This window comes from Triticum urartu, chromosome 2, assembly GCF_003073215.2.
Source record: "Triticum urartu cultivar G1812 chromosome 2, Tu2.1, whole genome shotgun sequence".
NCBI lineage: Eukaryota > Viridiplantae > Streptophyta > Magnoliopsida > Poales > Poaceae > Triticum > Triticum urartu.
The window spans coordinates 113,119,381-113,139,688 of NC_053023.1; the positions used below are offsets into that span (position 1 = coordinate 113,119,381).

General features: G+C 47.7%; 1 long non-coding RNA gene across 1 annotated transcript; it reads left to right on the forward strand.

Annotated features, from left to right (window-relative positions):
- The first annotated feature begins 9,834 nt into the window (after positions 1–9,834).
- LOC125536214 lies at positions 9,835–14,976 on the forward strand. The gene is made up of 2 exons (XR_007294937.1): positions 9,835–10,206; positions 11,399–14,976. It is a non-coding gene; the product is annotated as an uncharacterized LOC125536214 (long non-coding RNA).
- The last annotated feature ends 5,332 nt before the right edge of the window (positions 14,977–20,308 follow it).

A 20,308-nucleotide genomic window follows, 5' to 3' on the forward strand; every position in this document is an offset into this window, starting at 1 on the left:
TATATCTTTTTGTAATAAATTAGTCAGAGTCCGAGAAATTTTTGAGAAGTCCTTAATGAACTTACTATAAAACCGGCATGACCAAGGAAACTTCTTATACCTTTGATGTCCTTGGGACACGGCATCTTTTCAATAGCATCAACTTTAGCTTTATCAACTTCAATGCCTCTTTCAGAAATTTTGTGCCCCAAGACAATACCTTCATTAACCATAAAGTGGCATTTCTCCCAATTCAAGACAAGGTTAGTTTCTTCACATCTCTGCAAAACTCGATCAAGGTTGCTTAAGCAATCATCAAAAGAGGATCCATAAACGGAGAAATCATCCATGAATACCTCACATATCTTTTCACAAAAATCAAAAAATATAACCATCATGCATCTTTGAAAGGTAGCAGGTGCATTACATAAACCAAAAGGGGAGGGGATGAGGCGGCCAGCGGATTATATGGTACGCACCTGGGTTCTCGGCGTCGAGCACGGCGGCCATGACGTGGTCGGAGGCGTCGTCCTGCGCGGGGCCCCAGTCCGTCCAGGCGTTCTCGCCGTAATGCAGGTCGGCAAACAGCGCCAGCTTGAACCGGCCACCCGGCGCGAACCGCAGCGGCGCCGGCGAGCGCGGCCCCGCGGCGCCTAGAGCCAGCACGGCGGCGACCAGGGCCCCGGCGGCCGCGAGGCGACACTGCCACCGCCGCATCTGGCGCGCGCTCGGTGGACGGACGGTGGCGGTTAAGGCTCTGGAGTCAAGCGTGGATGGATGTGTCAGCAGACCCACGATCCAATATCTGGAGAAAATTTCGAGGGAAAAAAAAGAAAGCTGACTCTGCACCGCAGCTGCGATCGGTCACGGTCACTGTCGGCGGAGAAGTAGCTGGCACCTCACCTCGTAAAGCTCGTACTAGGTGAAAACGAAAGAGAAAAAGGTAAAAGCACGGCAGGCCAGGAACTTGTCAGGCGCGTGATGTTTTAGCCCACAAACATGCAAAACCCCACTCCGCTACCCACAAACTTGCAGTTGATGTGCAAAATAATCCAAAGCCAATCCTGACACGACATCTGGCGGAGGCGGAGCCGAGGCGGTCATTGCCTGCTTTTGCAGAACCCCCCTTGGGCTTAACAGTAATAAACCCGCACCCCACATCTCTCTCGTTCCCCATTCCAGCGGCAGCCAAATCCTTCGTGTCTCTCCCTCTATATCGCCCAACAGCAGAAGCACAACAGGCCTAGGAACTTGTCTTTGCCCTTGCTCGCTCTCTGGCTGCGTACTCTGCTTCTGCAGCCCGACGGAGGGGAGCAGCCACCTGCGGGAAGCTGCCATTGGCTTCGAGGATGTCGCTGCGTGGCTCTTCTTGCTGACAGTAGTACGGGCGGCACGATAGAGACGACGCCCAAAGTTCATTTAGTACAAGAGACTAGCTGTATTGAGATAAAACGTTACTCCTATTCTACTGGCAAAGCACTATAGAGCGGAATGGCAGGTCCTAGGTTCAATACCCAAGCCAATTTCTTTATTTTTCTTTTGCTATTTTGAACATACAAAGTTTCAGACTGCATATGTTGCTGTACAATATCTGTACAGAATTTCGTAGCTTTAGTACAAAATTGGCTTGGGTACAAAATTGTTGTACATAATTTCATAGTTTCAGACTGCATATGTTTCTTTTGCTACTGGCATGCATTTTAGCTTATTTATTTGCATATATAGAAACATTCAGGAATACATAGGTAAATGACTGAAAAAATTCAGAATCTGAGCACATAATTTAACCAGCAGAGAGGAGTTCAAACATCATTTAAACAAGTACATCATAAAGGAGTTTGCTGTCACAAAATACAGTTCATCTTGGCAGCAGCACCATGCAGTTTGTTGTAGTCCTAACATCACTAAAGAAAGCTCATTCATGAACTCTTACATTTTCTGTCACAAATGAAGTTCATTCATGAACTTGTAGTTATACTAATGTAATGGCACTACCAGCGCATCTCATCATTTCTGTAACCCTGTCATCTCCAAACAACATGTAATATGCACCAACTCCAAGTTCTATAGATGTGTCAACGCCTAAGTTCTTCCAGCACCTCTTTCAGTACTAGCTGTTGTAGTGCTTCCAGAATTCCTTCCCCTTCCAGCACCTCTTCTAGTTCTACCTCCTGCAATTCTTTCAGAGTTCCTTCCCCTTGCAGCCCCTCTTTCCCTAGCAGTAGCTGCAGATGTGCCTGCAATATCAGGGGCATTCAGATGAATGCAGAGATCCCCCTTCTCAATGCCACAATAGTCTGGATCGTGCTCATATTTAGGTAGCCCAAACTTGAATTCAAGAAGCACGTCATCCTACCAAAACTCAAACCCTAAATCGTCAATCACTTGTACATCCCACCGAACAAATGTAATTCGTGAGTGCGAAGAACTAAACCTGAGATGCAGATAGAGCCCCAAAGTTGACGACGAACGACTCCTTGGCCCAAGGTTATCCGGGTCCGCTGCCGCCAATGAACCAGTCGCCTCTAACGGATCCGCCGAGCAGACCAACGGATCCGCCCCCACCCATGGCTCCGCCGACTCCAATGGCGCCGCCTTCCTGCTACCACTCGCTCCAAAGCGTAGACTCGCCGTCGCCGACCTAGCTCTCATGCTTCTGTCGTCGGGCGATACAGAGGAGAACGAGAGGGAGAGACACTAGGGATTTGGCTGCAGCTGGGATGGGGAACGAGAGATGTGGGGTGCGGGTTTATTACTGTTAAGCCTAGGGGGGTTTCTGCAAACACGGGCGACGACCGCCTCAGCCCCGCCTCCGCTAGATGTCACGTCAGGACTGGCTTTGGGTTTTTTTCACGTTGGCTGCAAGTTTGTGGGTGGCGGAGTGAGGTTTTGCAAGTTTGTGGGCCAAAACATCACACGCCCGACAAGTTCCTGGGTCTGCCGTGCTTTTACCTCAAGAGAAAAATAAAAAATGGAATATACAGCTGCATGCACCGAGAATATTCTCGGTCGGCATCAGCGGGCTCGTCGCCTTGCGAGTCGAGTGGAGTAGATGCAACATTCCATGCCGAACACGGCCGCGACCAAATTTTAGGACCCTCCTAGTTGTTTCTCCAAAATTTGAAAACCGGAAATTCAAACGGAAGTTCAAAACCGGAATTCCTGCTAAATGCCGTACTCCCTCTGTCCTAAAATATAGTGCTTCTGATAGATTTAAAGAAAAACAAGTTGTGTTATCTTTGACCAGGTTTAGATTCCTTTATCAATCGTTATTGGCTATGAACAAGCTTGGGAACTTTTGGCATACCCATCCTTCAATTGGTAGTCGTCTATTCACCTACTTCTAGTCAACATTTCAGGCATCTTTGATCCTTAAATTGGTATCAGGATGACAAATATGTCGTTGTTTAGCTTCGCCGCTATAGAGAGAAAATATGTCGGATGATGTGCCTCAAGACTATGAGTTGAAGATTTTGGAACTAGAGGCTAGACTTGAAGAATTTGAGAAAAAGGATGCCGAGTCATTCTAGGCCACAAGCTTTTTCGGTAAAGCCGGAGAAAAGAGATTGTTTGATATGGGTGCTTTAGACGAAAGGAGGAATGAAGCATACGAGAATGCAAAAATGTTTAAAGAGAAATTGAAAGATAGCATGGCAAGATAATACAAAAATCTAAATTCGAAATAGGTGATAAGGTTATATTGTACAAGTTTCGTTTCAGATATTTTGCAGATAAACTTCTCTTTGGGTGGGAAGGTCCATATATTATCGAAGATGTCTACATGTTAGGAGCCATAAAGATCAACAGTGTCGAGGGCACCAAACAGAGAGTGGTGATGGACAACTACTTAAGCACTACATTACCGGTGATCCTCTCGGGGTAGATACTGACACTATATAGGTAATTACTTTGAAAGAATTCATCAAAATGAATTTTCGGAAACCTCCGAAACCTGAAAAGGTAGAGGTACGTGGAAAACATATGGAAATCATCTTCGAAAAATTCCCCTAAAATATTTCCGAAAGTTTTTATGAAAATAAGGAACCTTGGGCAAAAGAGGCAACCATGGCGGTGCATGTGGGAGTGGCGATTAATCCCATCCAGGATCATCTTTTTCCCGGTGCGCCAAACGGGCCCAGGGTCTAGAATTACCGAGAACGAAGAGTATAGGGTATCAATTTCAGGGACTTGGATGTGGGGTTCGTTTGGGCCGCTCCCTACAATTTCAGGGTTCAAAACAGACATTACTCCCTGGCCTTTGTGTCGCCGCTACAGCCCTGTCCATAGTGTGCCACACACTGGTCTGGACCTCTTGCCTTGCATGTTGTTGTGTATAGTCTAGGCATTGCCACCGCTAATCCGATTCAATTTGTTACCACTACATGTTCCACGTCTCATCAAGATCGGTCTTCTTGTCTAAATAAAGTCTCATTTTGTTTAGATTACTTTGACGGATATACTGACGTTGGTCCTTGGCGACACGTATACGAATATTTCCCAAGTACTATTGACAAAATTAAGCCGGCTACGATAGGAGGATGGTGACAAAGACGTGATGTCGGCTCGTTCCGACGACTATAGTGGTCGTTAAGGGGGAGATCTTTCCATCTTCCGAGATCCACCCTGCATTTTGACATATCGCTTCGATGGTCGAGGGACCTTATTGTGTTGTTATTATATTTTGGATGTTTTATACTACTGATGAACATTCATAATAAATTTGTGTCTTTTTCAAAAAGAAAAACATGAGCAATAGATCACCAAACCAACGCAAATCATTTGTGAGAGGAGGGAGAAGCAATACACAAAGAGGGGGGGAGGGGTGTGGATGAAGCACCTCTGTATTATTTTATTTTGTTTCAACAATTATCCTCTTTATTATTTTTATTATTAATAATAAACAAGAAAAAAGTCAGAACACATTGTGGACGGTGCGCCAGTGCATGCTACATGCAAACCTGCATCGTTGTTGTACCCGCCTGCGGATGTACGTCTCTGATGGCCGCTCGCCGCCGGCTGGCCGCTCAAGAACGACCGCGTGAAGCTTTGCGTTCCTTGCAGAAGAAGCCCCCCAGCTTCTTCTTGACCACCAGGCACGCCTGCCAGCTCCTGCTCTTGACCGGCCCCTTCCCGGTCTCCATCTTGCCGCGCCGGTGATCCACGTCGCGGCGGCGGCTGTCGGCGGCCTCGCGCCTCCTGGCGCGCGCCGCCTCCAGCCTCCCCACGGCCGCGGCCCGCCTCGCCTTCGCTGCGCGCCGCAGCGCCTCGGCCTCCTCCACGCGCGCGTCCGCCTTCCGCTCCTCGTCCTCCACTCTGTGCCGCAGCTCCTCGTAGCTCCGCGCGGGCACCGCCACGACGTCGTGGTGGGCGTCATCGTCGTCGTCGGCGGCCCCGCCGGAGCGCGCGTTCAGCTGCTCGGCCGCCGCGGCCGCGGACCACGCCAGCGCGTGGGTCTCCGCCGCCACGGCTCGCTCGGCCAGCTGCAGCGCGCGCGCCGCCTGGCGCCGGACGGACACCCGCCGCTCCAGCGCGTCCTTGGCGTCGCGGGCCGCGGCCAACTCCAGCAGGAGCCGCCGGAGCTCGTCCCGGCCTTGGTCGGCGCGCAGCCGGAGCTCGTCCACGGCCGCCTGCTTCTTGCCCTCCTCCTGCTGCCTCGAGGCGATGCTGCCGTTGGTGGACTCGATGAGCGACTTGAGGGGCGGTATCTCGGCGGCCGTCGCGGCGAGGCGGCTCTTGGCCGCGGCCAGCTCGGCCCGGAGCCCCTCGAGCTCGTCCCCGAGCGGCATGGGGGCGACAACCGCCACGTCGCGTGCGCGGTGCACCTCGTCCATCGTCCCCGAGTGCTCTGCCTCTGCGAAGAGAGCGGCGGGTGGCCTGAGAATGAGAGGCTCGTTCGCTTGGTTTCTTGGCATCGCCATTTGCCAGTGACGCGTCAGTTGGATGATCCTTACTTTTGGCGTTCTTCTCATCGGTATATCCTTCGATTGGGGGCAATCGCTAAGTGGGGTTTTGTTTTCTTCTGCTGCATTGTTTACTTAGTTTCTTCGATTGGTTTGATGAACAAGGTCGTGCTCAGACTGCAGCAGAGCTACTTGCCTCATGGTCATGGAGATTTCAAGATAGGAACAGAGATTTCAGGCTCACTCGTCACTATGTATACATGATTCTATAAATTAGAGTATAGTTTATTTGAATTGCAAAAAAAGAGTATAGTTTATTTTACAGAGTCATCTTTATTGTACTTGGACCCTCCCACTAATTTTGTACTTTGTGGAAATAAATCCCAAGCCAATTTGTTATGTAAACTGCTCTCAAGCTTATTTTCTAGGCCACCCTACCCTCGGTGGTAGAAAAATTCCAGAAAGTGAACTTCTATAAACATGCTCCTAGAATCTAATTTCCAAAAATTCAATGTATTTGAAGCCTGATTTCTAATCGAACCTGAAAAGTAACTACCAATCTACTTTATATGCACTAAAAGTAAGGTTGAAGAGCATACAATTAGCCACAAACTCCTACTTCAGTGTCTTTTGTACACCACCCCACGGAGGCGAATGTTGTCTGTCATGAACTAGCTAGGCTAGGACCTTGGTTCCATCTCCACTCCACCATGGATTGAGGAGCTGCCGGCATCAATTATAAGGTGGCTGGTGGATGATGTAACAGTGTTTTGATTTAATAAAAATTTGAAAGTTTCAGTATAAAAAAACATGCACTTAGCCACCATCTACCGTCTAAACATGTACTGTTTGGTAACAATTACAACAAATATTATGATATACTTTGCTAATAATTACAACAAACAACCCCAAAATATAAGAAAGCTCCAAATCCGAGAATCATGTTCCTCGAATTGAGATGTTCTTTGTGCATCTTTGCCCATATCCTCCTATCTGATTCTTCTCTTCGATCTTCACCCTCAAGTTCATTGATCTCTTCTCATGGTTGTTGTTCTATTTTAAATATTATGTTTTTTCATTCCATGTTCAATTTAAATCTATTATATATTTTGAACTGAATGTTCAACTTAAGTATCGTTTGCATATTTGTGTTCCTTGCGACGAGGACTTTCTAACAAGATCCCTCTTAAATACAATTTGACAACTTTTAAAAGTTTACCAAGTTTATAATATTAATATTTGATATTTGTAATATTAAGTTTTATCAAGTTTCATTTTCTTGTAGGGTTTAGGGCTTAGGGTTTAAAGTTTTAGTATTTAAAACTTGGTAAATTTATCCTCCAAGTTATAAAGTTTAATAGATGGACTTGTTTAAAGTTTTTAAAACTTGCTAGAACGCATTTCGGACTGGTCTTGTTTGAAAGCCCTGATTACAAGCAACACAAATAAGCAAACAAAACTTAAGTTGAACTTTCAAATCAAAAGATACAATAGATTCAACTTTGAAAGTTATAAGAAAAGTATAGGACGTTTAGCGGGTGCTGAATCATGCAATTTCTGCCCAAAACTACAGGCAGTGGCCCACCTGAAGTAATGAATGGGATAATTCATATACAAGACCTCCAATGCATGATAGAAAAATCACTCTCTAGCTTTAGTGGGCTTTGATCGAAGATGCCCTTGTAGCTCTTAACTTCATAAAAGTTTTTTTATTGTGTGGATGTAATATCATTGTGCGATTTATTAAAAATACATAGTTTCTTGAGAGTCAAGGAAGCACATACATTACATGGTTGCTATAAGAACCAAGGAAGTGCACGGTTGCTTGACAAACGAGCAACCTAATTAATAGCTAGTCTAATTCCAATTTGATTAATTGACAAGCGACTAATCTGTTCTTAACCATTTTCATTATGGGAATGAAATTGAGGCGAGGTCTCTATTTTTGATGGGAAAATATCCTAAATAAACCAATATTATTTAAAGTTTTATAACACAATGTCAGGACCTCGATCCTAAGCTACATCGATCTAGCATGTAATATATCATATCACTTTGTGGCCTCACGCACGGTATTCTCATGGGTGCCATCTTACCTGGTCCGGAACAGTTTGCGCCTTATTGCTCACGTATTTTATAGTGTCGCTAGGATCCATATGACAGAGAATCCGGGCCGACATGACTAGTTGTGAATTCAAAGTGGCACTAACTTACAGGGACAGACATACATGACCCATCAACGAACGTGTCGGTCATCAACGTATGAACCCAAGTCGTAGCAAGCTACAAGGATTTAAAGGAACAACGCGTGACAATTCCCCGAAGGGACAGACACAGGAATGAAGAAGGACACATGCCGGCAAGTCTAAGTGTTCCGGAGCAGTAGCAAGCTACCATGGCTCAGTGGAAGCACTAGGAGACATTTCCCTGTAAGAGAGGCTACCAAGAATAAACAACTAGGTTGTCGGATCCCACACATACCAAGCATTTCAATAACATACACACAATATGCTCGATATGTGCAAATACAACATGGCATCACAATAAAACTCTATGACTCAAAGTACTTATTCATTAGGCCCCTAGGAGCTAGATATTACAAACATGGGTATCATGACCCAGCATCCAAGTCATACAAGCAATAGCACAAGCGAAAGCTTATCTTGTCTGAGTACAGACAACTACAAATAAAAAAAGGCCGAGAAGCCTGACTATCTACAAGACGCTCCCAAGGGTATAAAATCGTAGCTGAGGTAACAAGCTAAACGTCGAAGTTCACGCGGAACTACTAACGAGACTGAAGTCTCTCTGCAAAAATATAAATTAAACAAACGTGAGTACAAATGTACCCAGCAAGACTTACATCAGAACTAACTACATATGCATCGGTATCAACAAGGGGGTCGTGGAGTTTGACCGCAGCAAGCCAGCTTTGACTTGGTGGCTATCCTAAACTACGACTGCAAGTAACTCTTTGAGGTGGCGCACACGAGTCCACATATTCACCAACTAATACGCCACTATGGATCCACTCCCGTCTCCCTACGAGAAGGCCATCCATAGCACTCACACTTATCTTGCGCATTTTACAGTATCCACTTTCACTTGTCTATGAACTGTACAGGCAACCCAGAAGTCCTTTACCGCGGACACGGCTATTCGAATAGATGATGTTAACCCTGCAGGGGTGTACTTCTTCACACACGCTCTCGCCTCTTACCACCATGTACACGTCGTGTATCTCGGCAACCTTCAAGCGGAAGCCTAGCAAGGGAATCGACCATGGCCTGGCTAACCACACAAGTCTCTAGTCCAGATTTATCGCCTATTCGGGTTCCATCCGTAAGGAGATCCGGCCGGGGTGTTGCTCACGGCCCCAAATGATGTGTACAGGATTCCAAGTGTAACACCCCGAGAATCATGCTACAGTGATCTCCCTCTAATGGTGGTCATGTCATTATGATCACTAAGCTAATTTCCCACTTGTCCAAAATCGAAGCCATATTCCAATTTGAATTGCATGTCAAATATTTACTTCTTCTTTCATGCAATCAAAATAGTTCATTATTTGGAAATTATTCTCTAAGTATTTGTAATGTTGTAACCAACCTCACCTAAATTCCCAAAATGCCCCTGGAATTATTTGAGTGGTACGGCAACAATTAAATTTGCCTTTTCAATTTCCAAAAATAGTTAGGCAACTCCAAATGGCCCCAAAAATTTTGTGCCATCTAGTATTGTTGTGTTTGATTTATGTGCAAAGTTTCAAAATTAACGAAAATTGTTTGCTAGCTCATTTAAATAGAAACAATAGCGAAAGGCATAAGCAAATAAAAAATAAGAGAAAAGGGTGCCAGGCGCTTGGGCTCTAGTGCTACAGAACCTAGGTCCAGCCCATCTCTCCCTTATCCTCATCCTCACCTATAGGAGGCAGAGAACCTGTGCGTGGAGCACATCCACGCTGCCCTGGCTGTTGTTGTCGCCGTGTCGACCATCCGGTGCACCCCCGATGAGGATAAGACCGCTCCTGACCCTGTAGACAAACCCTATCCCTCACTTATCCTCTTGCTCGTCCTCTTCCTCTCGGTTTCGCTCGCTCCCGAGACGCGTCGTCGCCATCCTCATGGCCACTGGCCTCCCCGGCGATCGGGAGGTTCTCCAGGAGCTCCGCCATCATCGACTCTTTCGCCTACCTCCGCTGAATCAAGCTAAGAGGCACCATACGCTCGGGATCGAGATGGTTTCCGCCACGGCCGTCGCATCTTGCTGTCGAGCTTGACACATCCAGCCACCACTGCAGCTCCTGACCTCGTCCACAAGCTCCGCGGTGAGCTCCTTGGCCGATTCCCCCCTTTTTCCCTTTGATTCGTCGCTGTTTGTCGTCATCCCCGAGCTCGGTCGTCCTCTACCCTGGCCGCGTTCGAGCTTCAGTGTACGCGCACGCGACGTGGCCACACCCCCTGCCCGTGGCCGCGCGCCCTTGCGCCCGTCGTCGCCCGCGCCCTGTGTTCGCTCCCCCTCCCCCTGCACGACCGTCGCGTGGCTGCCGCCCCAGTCCGCCGTGCCCGCTACAGCGCCCCGCTAGCCTGCCCACGCGCTGCTGCTACCCCGCGCGCCTGCTCACGATCTCGCCGCCCGGGCCGCGCCCCTGCTCCTGCTGCGCCAGTGACGTCGCCGCCTGCTGTCGTAGCTGCTGCTATGCGCGCTGCAGCCTACTGCTACTGCTGCTCTTGCACTACTACTCGCCACTGCAGCTGCTTTTGCTTGCTGCTGATGCTGCTTGGTAGCGCCCCTGTGCCGCCTTGCAAGCTGCTCTGCTTGCTACCGCTGCTGGTCATGGCCGTGGGTATGTGTGTGCTGTGTGCGTGCAATGTGTGTGTGCAGCGTGGTCTGCGTGAGTGTGTTGTGTGTGTGCGTGGGAGGTAGGGCTGGCTCACTGCCAAGTGGGGCTGGCCCTGATTAGTTTAGGTTGATTAAATACTTAGTGATCAGAGTAGTTAGACTAATTAGTACTACTTAGGATAATTGCTAGCCTATGTCATGTGGCCCCCTATGTTAATATTAACCTCTCTATTTTAGTTTAGCCACCAATTAAATTATGTTCTAATGACATGTGAGCCACATTCCCCCCTTTTTGACTAGTCAATTTGACTTGGTCAAATTTGGATTAGATTAAATAAAAATATTTCAGAAAATCTTTAAATCTTTGATAATTCATAGAAAATAATCCGTAACTCGGATGAAAATGTTTTCTACATGAAAGTTGCTCAAAACGCCGAGACGAATCCGAATACGCGGTCCGTTCGTCCACCACACATCCCTAGCATAGCGAACATCGAACTTTTCCCCTCTGGTTCGTTTGTCCGAAAATGCCAAACTTCGGGAAAGCATTCCCGGATGTTATCCCCTTCGCCGGTAACGTGTAGCACCGCGTTAGAACACGTCTAGCTCCTGCCTGTTGTCCTGTTATGCACTTGCTTGCTATGTATTTATTGTTTTCCCCCTCTTCTCTTCGATAGACCCCGTGATGGCTGCCGATGCCGCCGTGATCGACTACGTCACCGACAACCCTCCTTCTCGTCTGAGCAAAAAGGCAAGCCCTCCTTTGATCATCCCGATATTGCCCATTCCGTTCTCTCATGCTTGCATTAGATTTTGCTACTGTAATTGATTGCTCCTATTCTGATGCATAGTCTGCTTTTGTAACTTGCTTATTGTTACCTACCTGCTTATCCTAAACTGCTTAGTATAGGTTGGTTAGTGATCCATCAGTGACCCCATCTAGTCCTTGTTGCCCCTGCTTCATCATCGACGACTCGATCAACGTGATCGACGACCAGAGCCCGACCCCTCACATCACATCACGCCCCTTTTGTTGCTCGACTCTGCAGAGTTGCCATCGAGTGCCGAGGGTGGAACCTCTTACATCACTCCTGATGAGATCTCTGTAGTGTAGCTATCCGATCGTGGTCATGGAGGGTGATTTCCTCCGTAACCACTTTTGATACGGCTCTGTCGTGCAACCCCTCATGTATGAACCTCGAGGGTGGATCCTCTTACGTTCACCTTGATGATTACATCGAGTGGAATTCACCAGGGGTGATTCCTCGGGTTTTCCCCTTGATGTTTGGACACACGGATACTTGGACTTTACAACTGTTACTTGGAAAGGCGGGTCGACCCTGAGCGGTACCCGCGAGTGATGTGGAGTCGGGTTGACCTGGAGGGTGCCCACGAGATAATTACGAGGCGTGGCCGGGCATTCCTAGCCCTTGCCGCAAGTCCTCGAGACGGGGCAACGGGGTCACATCTTTCGTGAGTCTCTGCTTGTTACCTCGCGTTCCTAATCCACTACGATTTGGATATTTGATTCAAGGGGCCTCTGGCCTGATAGCACTAACCATCACGTGGGCATAGTATGGGCGTTCTGCGTCGTATGCATCAACCGAAGGTTAATAGACGTTAGTGACTGAGCGGCGCGCGCCGGGTTGGACTGGTAAGCACCTGCCTTTTTGAAGGAGGTAGCTAGGTCTGCTCACCGGCCGCGTACGCAACGTGCAGGAGTTCCCGGGGAGATGGCCCATGGCCCCTGGGGGCATAGGATTAGTCCGGCGTGCTGACCTCTCTATTAAGCCTAGGTCGGGTTGCGGCGTATTGTTTGGCCGAGACCGGGCATGACCCAGGAAAGTGTGTCCGGCCGGAGTTAATCGAGCATGGTGGGTATGTTGGTGCACCCTTGCAGGGAAGAAAACATCTATTGATAGCCTGTCCTACGGTAACGGACACTTGGAGTTGTATCCCGATCGATACAACTAGAACTGGATACTTGAGATGAGACTTGGATATGAGGTGATAAATGGATAGTATGGCTCTGGGATTACTTTCTCGCAAGGAGTCGAGAAAGGATTTCTGGCCGAGGTTGATAACACGTCTACTACTTTACTTTATGCTACTCTACTCCCTCCTGTTGCTGCAAGATGGTGGTTCCCAGAAGATGCTAGTCTTCGATAGGCTAGGCTTTCCCCTTCTCTTTTGGCATTCTACAGTCCAGTTCACAAATACAACCTTTTTCATTGATACCGATGCATATGTAGTGTAGATCCTTACTGTGACGCTCGGATAATTAAGCTACAGTGAACCTTTGCTAATGATGCCACGTCACCTCGGTCACTGTCGATAAACTCGCATTAGTTTAAAACAGATTCAAATTAAATTTAAATTAAAGTCAAACGTTAAAAGTTTTCAAATGTCAAACTAAAATGTTCAAAAAATGGTAAATAATCCATAAGCAATTATGGCGGTGAAATCAACTTTTTGTAAAGTAATTAAGTGGCCTAAAATAATTAAAACAGGGGTCAATTATTTATTAAAATGCATTTTCAAAATGGTAGAAATCTCCAAACTATTTTATTTGCCCCCGAACCTTTTTGTGACAGTAGCCTATATTACTATATTAATTGTGGAGCAAGTTTTGTTTTTATTAAGACAAATGGTTTAGAAACTAAATAGAAACCGAAGTTGAAATAAAAAGAAAACAAAGAAAAAGGAAAGAAAGAAAACCCCGGGCCTTCCCCCCTCCCCTTCCGCCGTTTGGCCCAACTGGGCATCCAATCCACCAGCCCACAGGCCCAAGCCCACCAAAGGCCTTTCTCCCTCCCCTATACAGAGAACGTGCGTGGCGACCATCCAAGGCGCAATGGCCGTGGATGTCATCCACGTCGCCTCCTGAACACTATAATCCAGTCCCCCAGAAACCCTAGCTCGTCCTTGTCCACTTCCCCCTTCTTCCCCATCGCGCCCCTTCCTCATCTGCTCGGAATCAATCTCGGGAACTCACGCGGTGACCACTGCCTCACCATCATTATCGTGGACACCGTCGTCGCCGTCGCTCGGGAGCACGTCGAGGATCTCCGCGCTCGACTTCGTCCGTTCCAGGGACCAGCTTGAGCCAAGGAGCTGCGTACATGTCACCATTGTCGTCTTCTTCAACCAGCCGCCACTAACTCGCCGTCGATGTCGACGCTTCGGTCCACCCCGACCCTTCCCGAGCAGGCCAACGGATTCACTGTGAGCTCCTCTCTCAGATCCCTCTTGTCCCCCTTTGTTTTGGACGCCGTAGGCCGCTGTTGCCATCGTGCCCGAGTTTCCGCGTACATCTGCTGATGCTACTCCTTACTGCAGCTGCTTTCTGCGCACTGCCGCTACTGCTCATGCTGTTGCGCGGCTGCTACCGGTGCTCCTGGCCGCTTTGCGCTGCTGCTTGCTCTAGCTGTTGCCCCGCTTGCCCTGCTGCTGCGCTGACACTAGTTGCTGCTCCGCTGCCGCTTGCCGCGTCTCTGCTGCGCCTCTCCTGCATCGCCGCCTGCGCCTCGGGGGTGCCAGCGCCCGCGGCCGCCCGCTGCGCGCCGCGGTTTGCCCGCCGCACCGGATGCGCCCGCGCCGGCATGCCCTGCCGCTGCTCGCCCCCCCTGCGTGCGCCCCCATTCCCCATCGCTCTGGCCCACACCGGCCACGGCCGCCCACCCCCGCAGCCACGGCAACCGACTGCGCCCGCTCCGCCCATCTTCGTCGCCTGCCGCTTGCCCGTCGGCGGCGAGCCACGCTTGCCTACCCTGCTCGTCGGCTAAGCCCCGTACTTGGCCCGCGCTTGCGCCGGCTGTGCTCCGGCCATGGCTTCGACCTGGTACGCGTGTGCGCGCTAGCGTGTGGCCACTGGCTTCCAGCCAGTGCCTTGTGGCCCTCCCTCTAATAGCTTGTTTAGGATTAACAAAAGTAGTTAATTTAATTGACCCCCGTGTCATCGATAGTATGGCCCCACTTAGTAGTTATGCTAAATAGATTAAATAAACAATGTTTAGTTTAACCCATATAAAAACTGAGTCAGTGACAGCCGGGTCCCACCTACACTATTCATCCTTTGACCAGTCAGATGTTGACTGGGTCAACTAGTCAACATGCCCCACATGTCAGCCTTTGTAGAACCTGCTGTGTACACTTCAGTGTGTGCACGTAGCATTTGACTATTAATTTCGAATTAATAATAATTCGAGAATTTTGAATTATCTATTAAAACTTTGAAAATTAGTATAAAATAAACCGTACCTCGGATGAAAATACTTTGTACATGAAAGTTGCTCAGAACGACGAGTCGAATCCGAATCGTCCGCCACACGTCCTTAGCATAGTGAACATGCAACAATCCACCTTCGATTCATCTGTCCGAATGTGCCAAACACCGGAAATACTTTCCTGGATGTTTCCCCCCTTCGCCGGTATCACCTAGTACTGCGTTAGGGCACACCTAGCACCATGTATTGCCATGTTATGCTTTGTGTTGCTTTGATTGCTTTATTATTTATTGTATTCCCCGTCCGTTACTTTTTTCCGGTAGACCCCGAGACTGCCGGGGACCCCAGTTCGACTACGGTGTGGACGACCCCTTCTTGCTAGAGCAACCAGGCAAACCCTCCCTTTGATCACCAGATATCGCCTACAATTCTCTCTACTTCTTGCATTAGAGTAGTGTAGCATGTTACTGCTTCCGTTAATCCTATCCTGATGCATAGCCTGTCCTTGCTACTACTGTTGATACATTTACCTGCAATCCTAATGCTTAGTATAGGATGCTAGTTTATCATCAGTGGCCCTACATTCTTGTCCGTCTGCCATGCTATACTATCGGTCCATGATCACTCGGGGGGTGATCACGGGTATATACTTATACTTATATACATACTATACAGGTGGTGACTAAAGTCGGGTCGGCTCGTTGAGTACCCGCAAGTGATTCTGATGTGGGGGCTGAAGGGGAAGGTGGCTCCATCCAGGTAGTGGTGAGCCTGAGTTCCCGACGGCCCCCGACTGTTACTTTGAGGCGGAGTGATAGGGCATGTTGAGACCAGCTAGGAGAGAGGTGGGCCTAGCCCTGGTCGGCGTTCACGAATACTTCAAAATAACACGCTTAACGAGATCTTGGTATTTGATCTGAGTCTGTCCACTGGCCTATACACACTAACCAACTACGCGGGAACATTTATGGGCACTCGACGTCGTGGTATCAGCCGAAGCCTTCGTGACGTCAGCGACTGAGCAGCGAGCGCCAGGTTGGACTGGAACGCCTGCTCTTGTATAAGGGAAGCTAGGTCTGCTCTCCGGCCGCCCTCGCAACGTGCAGGTGTGCAATGGGCGATGGGCCCAGACCCCTGCGCCATAGGATTTAGACCGGCGTGCTGACCTCTCTGTTGTGCCTAGGTAGGGCTGCGATGTGTTGATCTTCCGAGGCCGGGCATGACCCCGAAAAGTGTGTCCGGACAAAGGGGATCGAGCGTGTTGGGAAATGTGGTGCACCCCTGCAGGGAAGTTAATCTATTTGAGTAGCCGTGATCTTCGGTATCAGGACGACTTGGAGTTGTACCTTGACCTTATGACATCTAGAACTGGTTACTTAATAAAATACACCCTTCCAAGTGCCAGACACAACCCGGTGATCGCTCTCTAACAGGGCGACGAGGGGAGGATCATCGGTTAGGGTTATGATACGTCTCCAACGTATCTATAATTTTTGATTGCTCCATGCTATATTATCTATTGTTTTAGACATTATTGGGCTTTATTATCCACTTTTATATTATTTTTGGGACTAACCTATTAACTGGAGGCCCAGCCTAGAATTGCTGTTTTTTGCCTGTTTTAGGGTTTCGAAGAAAAGGAATATCAAACGGAGTCCAAATGGAATGAAACCTTCGAAAACGTGATTTTCTCATCAGATAAGATCCAGGAGACTTGGACCCTCCGTCAAGAAAGCCACGAGGTGGTCACGAGGGTAGGGCCCCTCGAAGCTCCACCGACATACTTCTTCCTCCTATATATATTCACGTACCCCAAAACGATCGAGGACGGAGCCAAAAATCTAATTCCACCGCCGCAACTTTCTATATCCACGAGATCCCATCTTGGGTCCTGTTCCGGAGCTCCGCCAGAGGAGGCATCGATCACGGAGGGCTTCTACATCATCATCCAAGCCCCTCCGATGAAGTGTGAGTAATTTACTTTAGACCTACGGGTCCATAGCTAGTAGCTAGATGGCTTCTTCCCTCTTTTTGGATCTCAATACAATGTTCTCCCCCTCTCTCGTGGAGATCTATTCGATGTAATCTTCTTTTTGCGGTGTGTTTGTTGAGACCGATGAATTATGGGTTTATGATCAAGTCCATCTATGAATAATATTTGAATCTTCTCTGAATTCTTTTATGTGTGATTGGTTATCTTTGCAAGTCTCTTCGAATTATCAGTTTGGTTTGGCCTACTAGATTGGTTGTTCTTGCCATGGGAGAAGTGCTTAGCTTTGGGTTCGATCTTGCGGTGTCCTTTCCCAGTGACAGAAGGGGCAACAAGGCACGTATTGCATCGTTGCCATCAAGGATAACAAGATGGGGTTTTTATCATATTGCATGAAACTATCCCTCTACATCATGTCATCTTGCTTAAGGCATTACTCTGTTTTTAACTTAATACTCTAGATGCATGCTGGATAGCGGTCGATGAGTGGAGTAATAGTAGTAGATGCAGAATCGTTTCGGTCTACTTGTCTCGGACGTAATGCCTATATACATGATCATACCTAGATATTCTCATAATTATGCTCAATTCTGTCAATTGCTCAACAGTAATTTGTTCACCCACCGTAGAATACTTATGCTCTTGAGAGAAGCCACTAGTGAAACCTATGGCCCCCGGGTCTTTTTCTCATCATATCAATCTCCATCACTTTATTATTGGTTTGCTTTTACTTTGCTTTTACTTTATTTACTTTGCATCTCTATACCAAAAATACCAAAAAAATATTATTTATCATCTCTATCAGATCTCACTTTCGTAAGTGACCGTGAAGGGATTGACAACCCCTAAGCGCGTTGGTTGCGTTGAGCTATTGTTTTTGTGTAGGTACGAGGGACTCGAGCGTAGCCTCCTACTAGATTGATACCTTGGTTCTCAAAAACTGAGGGAAATACTTACGCTACTTTGCTGCATCATCCCTTCCTCTTCGGGGAAATCCGATGCAGTGCTCAAGAGGTAGCATGTTACTTGGTGAACTTACCATCTACTCTCTTCTACATGCTGCAAGATGGAGGTGGCCAGAAGCGTAGTCTTAGATAAGGACTAGCTATCCCCCTCTTATTCTGGCATTCTGCAGTTCAGTCCACATATGTTTACCCTTTTCCATTTGGTACCAATGCATACATATGTAGTGTAGCTCCTTGCTTGCGAGTACTTTGGATGAGTACTCACGGTTGCTTTGCTCCCCCCTTTCCCCCTTCCTATACCCGATTGCTGCGACCAGATGATGGAGTCTAGGAGCCAGACGCCACTGTCGATGACGACTACTACTACTCGGGAGTTGCCTACTACTACGTGCAGCCTGCTGACGACAACCAGGAGTAGTTTAGGAGGATCCCAGGCAGGAGGCATGCGCCTTTTTCGATCTGTATCCCAGTTTGTGCTAGCCATCTTATGGCAACTTGTTCAACTTATGTCTGTACTAAGATATTGTTGCTTCCGCTGACTCGTCTATTATCGAGCTCTTGTATACGAGCCCTCGAGGCCCATGGCTTGTAATATGATGCTTGTATGACTTATTTTATTTGTAGATTTGTGTTGTGATATCTTCCTATGAGTCCCTGATCTTGATCGTACACGTTTGCGTGTATGATTAGTGTACGGTCAAATAGGGGGTGTCACACTTGCTTGCGAGTACTTTGGATGAGTACTCACGGTTGCTTTGCTCCCCCTTTTCCCCCTTTCTTCTTCTTTCCGGTTGATGCAACCAGATGTTGGAGCCCAGGAGCCAGATGCCACCGCTGATGCCTGCTACTACGTGGAGACCGCTGACGACCAGGAGTAGTTAGGAGGCTCCCAGGCACGAGGCCTTGCCTTTTCGGTCGTAGATGCTTTTGTGCTAGCCTTCTTAAGGCATCCTTGTCTAACTTACGTCTGTACTCAGATATTGTTGCTTCCGCTGACTCTTGTGTATTCGACTTATGTATTCGAGCCCTCGAGGCCCCTGGCTTGTAATATAAAGCTTGTATTATTTTAATTTGTGTCTAGAGTTGTGTTGTGATATCTTCCCGTCAGTCCTTGATCTTGATCGTACACATTTGCGTGTATGATTAGTGTACGATTGAATCGAGGGCGTCACAAGTTGGTATCAGAGCCGACTGCCTGTAAGATTCCCCCTTCCCAACTCCTTGGCCGAAGTTGAGTCTAGTCATCCAAAACTGTTTTACTAACTTGGCTGTGTAGCTTACTGGCCCACGTCGCCATTGGGTGGTATTATGATCTTTTATTCCTCGTCTATACTCTAGGAATCTGATCTCTCGTCTATTCGGGTTAAACATTTTACTAACTCTGACATTAGGTTCTCGTACCCACTTCCTCCTGGAGAGCCCGGACATTACCGATGATCGCTTGCTTCACCAGAAGATTCCGCAAATACTCCTCGATGTTTCTCGAGACCCTGTGCCCACTGCCTTGCAGTTCCTGACCACCGATAATCCCCATAAGTAACATCCTTGCCGCTTGTACCTTCATACCCAGTTGCTCCTGTTATTACAAGATGCCCCTAGTACTCTCTGTTGTTCCGAGAATCCTTTGTGCCTTCTGCTTTGTGGCTTCTTTTTGCACTGCAGATTGATGACCCACAAGAGTAGGGGATCCATCTAGTCCTTTCGATAAGTAAGAGTGTCGAACCCAACGAGGTGCAGAAGGAAATGATAAGCGATTTCCAGCAAGGTATTCTCTGCAAGTACTGAAATAAGTGGTAACAGATAGTTTTGTGATAAGATAATTTGTAACGAGCAACAAGTAACAAAATTAAATAAGGTGCAGCAAGGTGGCCCAATCCTTTTTGTAGCAAAGGACAAGCCTGGACAAACTCTTATATGAGGTAAAGCGCTCCCGAGGACACATGGGAATATCGTCAAGCTAGTTTTCATCACGTTCATATGATTCGCGTTCAGTACTTTGATAATTTGGTATGTGGGTGGACCGGTGCTTGGGTGCTGCCCTTACTTGGACAAGCATCCCACTTATGATTAACCTCTATTGCAAGTATCCGCAACTACAACAAAAGTATTAAGGTAAACCTAACCATAGCATGAAACATATGGATCCAAATCAGCCCCTTACGAAGCAACACATAAACTAGGGTTTAAGCTTCTGTCACTCTAGCAACCCATCATCTACTTATTACTTCTCAATGCCTTCCTCTAGGCCCAAATAATGGTGAAGTGTCATGTAGTCGACGTTCACATAACACCACTAGAGGAGAGACAACATACATCTCATCAAAATATCGAACGAATACCAAATTCACATGACTACTAACAGCAAGACTTCTCCCATGTCCTCAGGAACAAAAGTAACTACTCACA